Consider the following 11747-nt stretch of genomic DNA (forward strand, 5'->3'; position numbering starts at 1 on the left):
CGGTCTCAGAAGATTGTCAACAGTCTCTCACAACATCACCGACATTATTAACTCTGGAGATCTCCCATCCACTGCCACCAACTTCATAGTTCCCGCACGCCGTACAACTCGTAACTGCCCAAGATTCACAACCCTACCTGTCCAGTTAGACCGATTGTTTCTGCCAGTTCCTGCTCCACTGAACATATATCTGCATACCTCTGCTCAATTTTATCCCCCACCCGCCCCCGTTCAGTCCCTTCCCACCTACATCCTTTAAACTTCACACCCTGCTGATCTTTTCAATGATTTCAAGTTCACTAGACCTGATCATCATATTTTCACTATGGATGTCCAACTCTATACAACTCCACATCCCACTAGGACGGTCTCAAGGCTCTCCGTTTCTTTCTGGACAGCATACCCCACCAGTTCCCCTCCATCACCACTCTCCACCTAGCGAAACTGTTCCTCACTCTCAATAACTTCTCCTTTGGCTCCTCCCTTCAAGCAATTGGTTTATTATGGGAACTTGTATGGCCCTCAGGTATGCCTGCATTTTTGTTGGCTATGTGGAATAGTCTATGCTCTAACCCTACACTGGTTGGTGCTGTTTCCTACACCCATGTGGAGCTTGTCAGCTTCATCAACTTTGCCTCCAGTTTCCATCCTCAGATTTACTTGGTCCATTTCTGACACCTCCCTCCACTTTCTCGATCTCACTGACTCTATCTCTGGACACAGCCTAGCTATTGATGTCTTTTATAAACCCACTGACCCTCACATCTATCTGTACTATACCTCTTCCCACCCTGTTACTTGAAAAAATGCCACCCCCTTCTCTCAAGTCCTTCTTCTCCACCACATCTGCTCTCAGGATGAAGCTTTTCACTCTAGAGCTAAAGGAATGTCCTCCTTCTTCAAGAAAAGGGGCTTCCCTTCCTTCACCATCAATACTGCCCTCAGCTGCATCTCGTCTATTTCACACTCCTCTGCCCTCACCCCATCCTCCCACCACCCCAACCAAGGTTCCTCTTCTCCTCAGCTACCACCTCACCTGCCTCTGCATTCAGCACATAATTCTCCATAACTTCTGCCATCTCCAACAGAATCCCACCACCAAACACATTTTCCCTCCCCACAACCTCCCACCACACTTTCTGCAGGAATCGTTTCCTACATGACTCCCTTGTCCATATGTTCTTCCTCACTGATTTCCCTCCTGGCATTTATCCTTGCAAGCAGAACAAGTGTTACAGTTGCCCCTACACCTCCTCCCTCACTACCATTCAGAGCCCCAAACAGTCCTTCCAAGTGAGGCGACATTTCACTTATGAGTCTATTGGGGTTATCTACTGTATCCAGTGCTCCATGTGTGTGACCTCCTGTATATTGGTGAGACCTGACATAAATTGGGAGACTGCTTCGCAAGCACTGACACTCTCTTCACCAGAAGAAGCAGAATCCTCCAGTGGCCACCCATTTTAATTCTGCTTCTCATTCCCATTCTGACATGCCAAGCCATGGCCTCCTCTATTGCCGTGATGTATTCCGTCTGGGTAGCCTCCAACCTGATGAAATGAACATTGATTTTTCCAACTTCCGTTAATGTCCCTCCTCCCCTCTCCTTCAGCATTCCCCATCCCCATTTCCCTTTCTCATCTTATCACCTTACCTGCATATCACCTCCCTCTGGTGCACCTTCCCTTCACTTCCTTCCATGGCCTCTGTCTTCCCCTTTTTTAGCCCTTTATCTCTTTCACCATTTAAACCCCTAGCTCTTTACTTCACACCTCCCTCTCTCCCGGTTTCACCTATCACCTACGACCTTATAGTTCCTCCTCTCCAGCCCCCCATAGAACCATAAAATACTACAGCACAGAAAGCAGGCCATTTGGCCCTTCTAGTCTGTGCTGAAACTATATTCAGCTAGTCCCATTGACCTGCATCCAGTCCATAACCCTCCAGACCTCTCCCATCCATGTACTTATCCAATTTATTCTTAAAATTTAAGAGTAAGCCTGCAGTTACCATGTCAGATGGCAGCTCGTTCCACAATTCTACCACTCTCTGAGTGAAGAAATTCCCCCTGATGTTCCCCCTAAACCTTTCCCCTTTCATCCTGAAGCCATGTCCTCTCATATTTCTCTCTCCTAACCTAAGTGGAAAGAGCCTGTTCACATTTACTCTGTCTTACCCCTCATAACTTTGTAAACCTCTATCAAATCTCCCCTCATTCTTCTACACTCCAAGGAATAAAGTCCTAACCTGTTCAATCTTTCCCTGTAACTCAACTCCTGAAGACCCTTCTCCACACTCTTTCAATCTTACTGATATCCTTCCTATAGTTCAGTGACCAGAAATGTACACAACACTCCAAATTTGGCCTCACCGATGTCTTATACAACCTCCCCATAACATCTCAACTCCTATACTCAATACTTTAATTTATGAATGCCAGGATGCCAAAAGCTTTCTTTACAACCCTGTCTACCTGTGATGCCACTTTCAGGGCATTATGTATCTGAACTCCCAGATCTCTTTGTTCCTTCACACTCCTCAGTGCCCTACCATTTACTGTGTATGTCCTACCTTGATTTGTCCTTCCAAAATGCAACACCTCACAGTTGTCTGCATTAAAATCCATCTGCCATTTACTGGCCCATTTTTCCAGTTGGTCCAGATCCCTCTGCAAGCTTTGAAAGCCTTTCTCGCTGTCCACAACACCTCAAATCCTAGTGTCATCAGTAAACTTGCTGATCCAATTTACCACATTATTATCTAGATCATTGATATAGACAACAAACAACAAAGGTCCTAGCACAGATCCTTGAGGCACACCACTAGTCATAGGCCTCCAGTCTGATAAGCAATCATCCACTACCAAATCTGTCTTCTCCCACACAGCCAATTGCGAATCCAGTTTACAACCTCTCCATGGATACCCAGTGCCTGAATCTTCTGAATTAATCTCCCATGTAGGACCTTATCAAAGACCTTATCAAGTCCATGTAGACAACATCCACAGCTTTTCCTTTGACTGCTTTCTTGGTAACCTCCTTGAAAAACCCTACAAGATTTGTTAAACACGATCTTCCATGCATGAAGCCATGCTGACTATCCTTAATCAGCCCTTGGCTGTCTAAATACTTCTAATTCCGATCTCTCAGAACACCTTCCAATAATTTACTTACTACTGACATCAGGCTCACCGGCCTGTAATTACCCGGTTTACATTTGGAGCTTTTTTTAAACAATGGAACAACATGAGCTACCCTCCAATCCTCTGGCACCATACCCGTGGCGAAGAACATTTTAAATATTTCTGCCAAGGCCCCTGCAATTTCTACACTAGTCTCCCTCAAGGTCCAAGGAAATATTATATCAGGCCCGGGGGATTTATCTACCTGTAAGGCAGCAAGCACCTCCTCCTCTTTAATCTCTATATGTTCCAAGACACTGCTGCTTGTTTCCCTTCCTTCCATATATGCTATGTCAGTTTCCTGAGTAAATACTGATGCAAAAAAATTGTTTAAGATCTCTCCCATCTCGTGAGGCTCCACCCAAAGATGACCACTTTGATCTTCTAAGGGACCAATTTTGTCCCTTACTATCTTTTTATTCTTAATATACTTGTAGAAACCCTTCGGGTTTACCTTCACATTATCTACCAAAGCAACCTCATGTCTTCTTATTGCCTTCCTGATTTCCTTCTTCAGTAGTTTCTATACTCTTCAAGAACCTCATTTGTTCCTTGTTGCCTATACCTGCTATATGCCTCTCGCTTTTTCTTAACAAGATCGCCAGATTCCCTTGAAAACCAAGGTTCCCTCTGCTTGTTAACTTTGCCTTTAATCCTGGCATGAACATGCATACTCTAACTCTCAAAATTTCACCCTTGAATGCCTTCCACATTCTGAACAAATCCTTGCCGGAAAACAACTTATCCCAATCCACTCTTCCGAGATCCTTTCTCATTTCCTTAAAATTGGCCCTTCTCTAATTTAGAGCCTTAACTCAAGGACCAGACCTATCCTTATCCATAATTAACTTGAAACTAATGACATTATGATCACTGGACCAAAACTGTTTGCCTACACATACTTCTGTCACCCCACATTCTTACTTTGACTTCTTATCTCTTTTTCTCCAGTCCTGATGAAGGGTCTCGATTTGAAACTTAGACTGTTTACTCTTTTCCATAGATGTTACCTGACCTGCTGAGTTCTTCCAGCAATTTGTGTGCATGGCAACAATCGTATTAATTTTAGCAAATATAATAGAGCTCTAAACATTCACTGTGACTCTATGAATAAAAAGACATTGTATGGTTTATTCTTGTAAATATTTTTCTTTCTTTTTAAATATTTTTATTTTTATTTTAAGCAAACATAAATGAAACATGAATACAGAGAGTTTGAGAGTACATAATTAATAGGTTAAATACACATTCAAATAGATGATAATCCATATATAATAACCTCCCAAACTCATAGTAATTACGAACAAAAGGAGTAAGTAAAAAAAAACCCAAAAAAAGAAAAGAAAAAAAATTAACCAACATGGCCCATTGCATTATGTCAAATACATACAATAGCGTCAATAATTCCATACCTCCATCCAAATAATTAAGGATAATAAAAGTAAGGTTTAGGAAAAGTCATTTTAACTCCTATGAAAATATTGAATAAATGGTCTCCAAGTTTCTTCAAATTTAACTGAAGGATCAAAGACAACACTTCTAATTTTTTCTAAGCTCAATTAAGAGATAGTTTGAGAAAACCACTGAAATATAGTTGGAGGATTAATTTCTTTGCAATTCAATAGGATAGATCTTCCAGCCATTAATGTAACAAATGCAATCATTTGTCGAGATGAAGGGGATAAACGACTATTATCCACCATTGGTAAACTGAAAATTGCAGAAATAGGATGTGGTTGCAATTTGATATTCAGAACTGTTGAAATAATACCGAAAATATCTTTCCAATAATTTTGCAAACAAGGGCAAGATCATAACATGTGGGTCAATGAAGCAACTTCAAAATGACATCTGTCACAGGTTGGATTAACGTAAGAATAAAATCGAGCAAGTTTATCCTTAGACATATGAGCTCTATGTACAACCTTAAATTGTATTAGGGCATGTTTAGCACAAATAGAAGAGAAATTGACTAATTGTAAAATTTTCTCCCACTGCTCCGTGGGTATAAGACAATGAAGTTCTTTTTCCTATTCCTTCTTAATTTTTTCTGATACTTCTGGCTGTATTTTCATGATCATATTATAAATGATGGCTACTAAACCCTTCTGGCAAGGATTCAGAGCTAAAAACAAATTCTGTAATGTCCGTTGGACATAATTTCAGAAAAGACTGTAACTTATTATTCAAGAAATTTCTAACTTGCAAATATCTAAAAAAAAGTGTTTTAGGTAAATTATATTTATTAGACAGCTGTTCAAAGGACATAAAACTATTATCTAAAAATAGATCACGAAAACATGTTATACCTTTTGTTTTCCATAATACAAAGTCTTAATCCATAAAAGAGGGCCAAAAAAAAAGTTAGATATAATAGGGATTGATAAGATAAACTTATTCAAGCCAAAAAAAATTCGAAATTGAAACTATATTCGCAATGTATGTTTAACTATAGGATTAGTTATTTGTTTATTCAATTTAGATAAAGAAAAAGGAAATGACAATCTTAAAATTGAAAACAATGAAAAGTCTTGTACAGATTTACATTCCAAATTTACCCATTGTGGGAAGCTGCTATAATTGATTCTTGTGTCCAAAATATTAAATATTGTATATTAACTGCCCAATAGTAAAATCTCAGGTTTGGCAAAGCCAAACCACCCTCCTTCTTAGGATTCTGTAAATATTTTTTGCTTAGTCTAGGATTTTTATTCTGCCACACATACAAGGATATTTTGGAGTCAATAATATCAAAAAAAGATTTAGGAATAAAAATTGGTAATGCTTGGAATAAATATAAAAATTTGGGTAATACCATCATCTTAAAAGCATTAATTCGACCAACCAATGACAAAGATAATGGGGACCACCTGGTAACAAGTTGCTTAATTTGGTCAATTAATTTGGTCAAAAAATTAACTTTAAATAAATCCTTATGTTTCTTGGTAAATTTAATACCCAAATAAGTAAAATGATCTGTGACAACTTTAAATGGTAAATGTTTATAAATTGAAACTTGCATATTTAATGGAAATAATTCATTCTTATTAAAATTCAGTTTGTAACCAGAAAAGCTACTAAACTGAGCAAGCAAGGATGAAATAGGAGGAATAGATCTCTCAGGGTCAGATATGTATAGTAACAAATCATCAGCATATAATGATAACTTATAAGTCCCTTCCCCACGGGTAATACCAAAAATATTAGGTGATTCACGAATGGCTATAGCTAAAGGTTCCAAAACAATGTCAAATAGTAAAGGACTTAAAGGACAGCCTTGCCTTGTACCACGGAATAACTGAAAAAAAGGAGATCTTTGATTATTGGTAAAAACCGAGGCCAAAGGTTTATAATATATGAATTTAATCCATGATATAAATTTCAAACTAAAATTAAAATGTTGCAACGTATTAAATAAATATGGCCATTCACCTCTATCAAATGCTTTTTCAGCATCTAAGGAAATGACACATTCCGGTATTTTGGATGAAGGAGTATAAATAATATTAATCAATTTTCTAATGTTAAAAGATGAGTAACGGTTTTTAATAAATCCAGTCTGATCTTCAGAGATAATTCGAGGTAATATATTTTCTAATCTAGTGGCCAAAATTTTACTAAAAATCTTAGAGTCCATATTCAGCAAGGATATAGGCCGATAGGATGCACATTCAGTGGGGTCTTTATCTTTTTTAAGAATTAAAGAAATAGAGGCATCATAAAAAGATTGTTGCAATTTACCTGCAGTTAACGCATCTTTAAAAATTTTACAAAACCAAGGAGAGAGTATAGAGGAAAAGGATTTTTAAAATTCTGCAGTATAACCATCTGGACGGACCAGGGGCTTTACCGGAATTCATTGAAAAAATAGCCTCTTTTATTTCAGTTTCCATAATAGGTGCATCTAGAAATACACTATCTTCTGTTGTTAATTTTGGGATATTCAATTTTCTTAAAAATTCATCCATTATAGAAGAATCCTCAACAAATTCTAATTGATATAAAGAATTATAAAAATCTTGGAAGGCTTTATTTATCTATTTATGATCGATTGTCAAAGTGACATCTCGTTTACGAATCTTAGTAATTTGTCATTTAACCAAAGCAGTTTTCAATTGATTAGCCAATAATTTGCCAAATTTATCTCCATGTACATAGAATTGGGTTCTAGATTTAATTAACTGATTTTCAATTGAAGAGGATAATAACAAACTGTGCTCCATTTGACGCTCTTTCTTTATAAAGTTCTTTGCTGGGGATCAGGGAATAAATCTTATCAATTGCTTTGATTTTATCAACCAATGTTAATATTTTAGAATTAGTTTGTTTCCTAACTCCAGCAGAGTATGAAATAATCTTTCCATGAATAAATGTTTTAAAAGTGTCCCATAAAATTCCACTAGAGATCTTTGCTGTAGAATTTGTTGAGAAAAACAAACCAATTTGTTGTTTAATAAAATTAAGAAAGTCTGAGTCCTGCAATAATAGAGTTGAACCTCCAAGATTTAGCATTAGAAGAGGAATCCATTGTCTTAATAGATAGCTTCAAAGGTGCATGGTCAGAAATGGTAGTGGAGTCATATTTACAATCAATAACATCTGTAAGTAAATGATGATCAATAAAGTAATCAATTCTTGACCAATTATGATAAACATGAGAAAAGTATGAAAATTCTTTGTCATTGGGGTGTAAAAAAAAGCGTAATTTAGGAAATTCCAGAATCAAACATATAGGAATTAATAAGAGAGGCCGATTTATTTGGAAGAGCTTGAGTGGACTTAGATCTATCCATCGAAGGGTTTAAGCAACAGTTAAAATCCCCACCCATTATCAGCATGTACTGATTCAAATTAGGAAAGGATGTAAATAGACACTTAGAAAATTCAGGACAATCAGTGTTTGGAGCATAAACATTAACTAAGACAACTTTTTGATTAAAAAGTAAACCAGTAATAAGCAAAAATCTGCCTTGTGCGTCCAAAATTGTTTCATAGTGTATAAAGGAGGTTGAAGAATCTATAAAAATGGAAATGCCACTTACTTTGGCTTGGGAATTCGAGTGATTTTTCCAAAACCTAAAAAAACGTTGACTATCCACCTTCCTCACATGAGTCTCCTGACAAAGACAATATTAGCATTCATTCTGTGGAATACTTTGAACATTTTTTTCCGTTTGATCAGATGTTTTAAACCATTAGTATTCCAAGAAACAAAATTAATAATCTTATCCATATTGCTAATATTTATTACAATTAATACATAAGGTTAAAAAAAGATGAACTCATGAATCCGGAAGAGGGAAGAAAGTACAGGGAGGAACCGGAAGTTATGACACTGCAACCACTTTTGTAGTTTCGATCAGCCCATGAAGTAAAACTAAGCGTGAAGCAAGCAAAAAGACCCCCCCCCCTTCCCTCCACCCTCAAAACCCCAGGAAAAAGCCAAAAAGAGGCAAGCAGGCAATCTAGTACTAAATTTACCCCCATGTCTCAAGACGGCAACTCAAACAAAAAAGTTAAAAAAAATACAAACCACCCATATTTTAAGAAAGGGTTGGTATAACAAAGATTGAACTATAAAATTAGTATTATCTATATAAAACAAAAGGATTTAAAAAAAGAAAAAAACTAAAACGTTAAAACCAATAAATGGATAATATTGTATTAGTGCTTTTAAAAGAAAGTCCTTAAATTTATCCAGGCACATCGAAACGGATGTGACGTATCCAAGCACTAAGGTCTTTGGGGAAAAGAAACTACATCTTAGAAAAGTTTTTTATTAAAAAAAAACCTTAATATTTAAGCATTAAAATATTTTTAAAAGTGTATATGAACTTAAAAGAAAAACCTAATGAGTTACTTTCAGAACTAACAAAATAATAATATAAAAAGAACGAACTCAGGATAAACAAAAAAAAGGACCTTTACTGTGTGTAAGAAATACAGTTAGCCATCATGTAAAAAAATCATCAAATTATAAAAGATCCAAATCTATAGACTAATTATTACATTAGTCAACTCGTAGTTAAAAAAAAAGTATTATTCTTCAAGGAATCTTTGAGCATCCGCTGGAGATTTGAACAGCCGGTAAGTCCCATCTTTGAGAGTAACTCTCATTTGTGCTGGAAATAACAGCGCTTGCTTGTAGCCTTTCTGATGAATTTCCGACATAATCGATTTAAAAGCCATTCTTGCCCTTAAAACTTCGGGACTATAATCTTCCAGAATACGAAATTGGAAATCTTGAAAGCTGATCATATCCTTTTTCCGAGCAGCCCGAATCAAACGTTCTTTTGTATGAGGATAATGAATCTGGAGAATCACTGGTCGTGGTTTCGTACCTGAAGCTGGTTGAAAACGAGAAATGCGATGTGCACGGTCGATTATTGGAGGGGTATCCAGTACTTCTGAGCCGAAGACGTCCATTAAAAATTTAGAGAAAAATACAGTGAGATCACCGTTCTCAAAATTTTCCGGAAGCCCAATTATCCGGAGATTTTGTCTTCGAGAGCGGTTTTCAAGATCAGTGATTTTAGATTTATAACGATCCAGCAGTTGAGAAGTCGAAGCTTGCTGTTGTTGCAGTTTCAATTATGCGACCTCTCTGGCGAGCGGCTTCTTCAAGAACTAAAATGCTTGCTTCTTGTTGTTGTGAATCCAGTGTAAGTGATTGAAGTTTTGCATCGACTGTCTTTAAAATTTCATCGAGCGTAGAAAGCTTTGGGGTTAATTTATTCTCCAGTTTTTCAAGTCTCTCGTCCATAAGTTTTGCAATTGCTTCCAAAGTTAATGGTTCTTTCATCTGTTTCGATTCGTTAGGTTCTCGTGGTTTAGACATTTTAACGAGTTGAAAATGATTCAAATAGTTGAAAAAGATTTCATAAGTATAGACCCCTTTAAAATAGGTATAAACAGGTCAATTAGGGGGTGCTTGTAGGTAGAAAAAAAGTAAAAGGATTGGAGCGAAGCCTAAAACAGTTTCACTCCATAAGCGCCATCTTGAGACTCCTCATTCTTGTAAATATTTTTATTATGCATAAAAGTTTATTTTGATAAAATGAAACAGGCCTTTCTGTGCAAGCAAGATGCCCATGTTCATTCCATTTGCCAGTGTTTAGCCCATAACTTTCCAAACCATGTACCTGTTTTTTAAAAGCTGTTTCTTTACCTATCTCAAACAATTTCTTTGGCACTTCAGTTTATATACAAAGAAAGGGATGGAGGTGCCTCCATCTGCCCAGGACCCCTTTCCGTACCTCCCTCCCTCTGCTCTGTTGTTCCTAGAAACACAAGGACTGCACTTCAGTGCAACATACTCCCACACACTGCAGACATCCCTTCATCGGCTCCTTTGCTCTCCAGTTCCACATCGCACTGCTCCTCACCCTGTTCCCATCCATTTCTCTCTGCCACACCAGATTTCTGTCTACTTCATTCAGATACATCTGCTCTCTGTTGCCCCCATGTCCACGATCTTCTACTCACTTGTGTGCTCTTTCCCATTTCCCAATCCTCTCTCTCTCCCCCTTCTCTCCCTCCTCTCCTCCTAGGGTCGGATTCATGGAGCACTACAGCACAGGCATAGGTCATTTGGCCCATCTCAAACATGCAGAATTGTTAGTCTTCATAGCGCCATCAACTCACACTTGGACAGCACTCCAGGCCCCTCCTATGCATGTACTTAACCAGACCTCTCATAAAAGTTGCAAACAAACCTACATTCACCACTTCCCCTGGCAGTTTATTCCACACTCTCACCATTTCTTTCCTTTTCAAATCTTTTTATTGCATTATAATCAGTCAAATGAACATATCAATAATAACAATATCAAGAGAACAGGATTACAATAAAAGCTATAACACATACAAACATCAGTTCCAAATAAAATATCCAGACATGTCCACCTGATCTCTTGATAATTGAAGCAGGAAAAAGTTCAAAAGGTTTATTCAGAAGAAAAAGAAACAAAAATCCCCTAAACTAAGCAATAAACAAAACAAAAAAAAACTGGGCTGCCATAATATGTTAAATATAATTATTCTGTCCTTGACTCCGTTCCTCCTTCCATAAACGGTTAAGTATTAGGAAAAAGGATTCAAAAAAAGAAAAAAAATCAACTTAAGTCATATGTATGGAAATATTGAATAAAAGGCTCCCAAGTTTCCTCAAACTTAATCGTGCCACTCCTAATTTTTTCTAGGTTTAAACAAGCTATAGTTTGAGAGAACCATTGAAGTATAGTAGGGAGATCAAAATCTTTCTATTTAAATAAAATGGATCTTCTGGCCATCAGCGTAACAAATGCTATCAATCAGCAGGCTGAAGATGATAAATAACTCGAATCAATCATTGGTAATCCAAAAATTGCAGTAATAGGATGGAGTTGTAAATCAATATGTAAAACTGCTGAAAGAATATCAAAGATGTCTTTCCAATATTATTTCAAAAGAGGGCAGGACCAAAACATATGGGTTAAAGAAGCAACCTCAGAGTTACATCTGTCACAAGTAGGGTTTATATGGGAATAAAAACGGGCTAGTTTGTCTTTTGACATATATGTTTAAT

Source organism: Hemitrygon akajei, chromosome 2 (genome assembly GCF_048418815.1).
Source record: "Hemitrygon akajei chromosome 2, sHemAka1.3, whole genome shotgun sequence".
NCBI lineage: Eukaryota > Metazoa > Chordata > Chondrichthyes > Myliobatiformes > Dasyatidae > Hemitrygon > Hemitrygon akajei.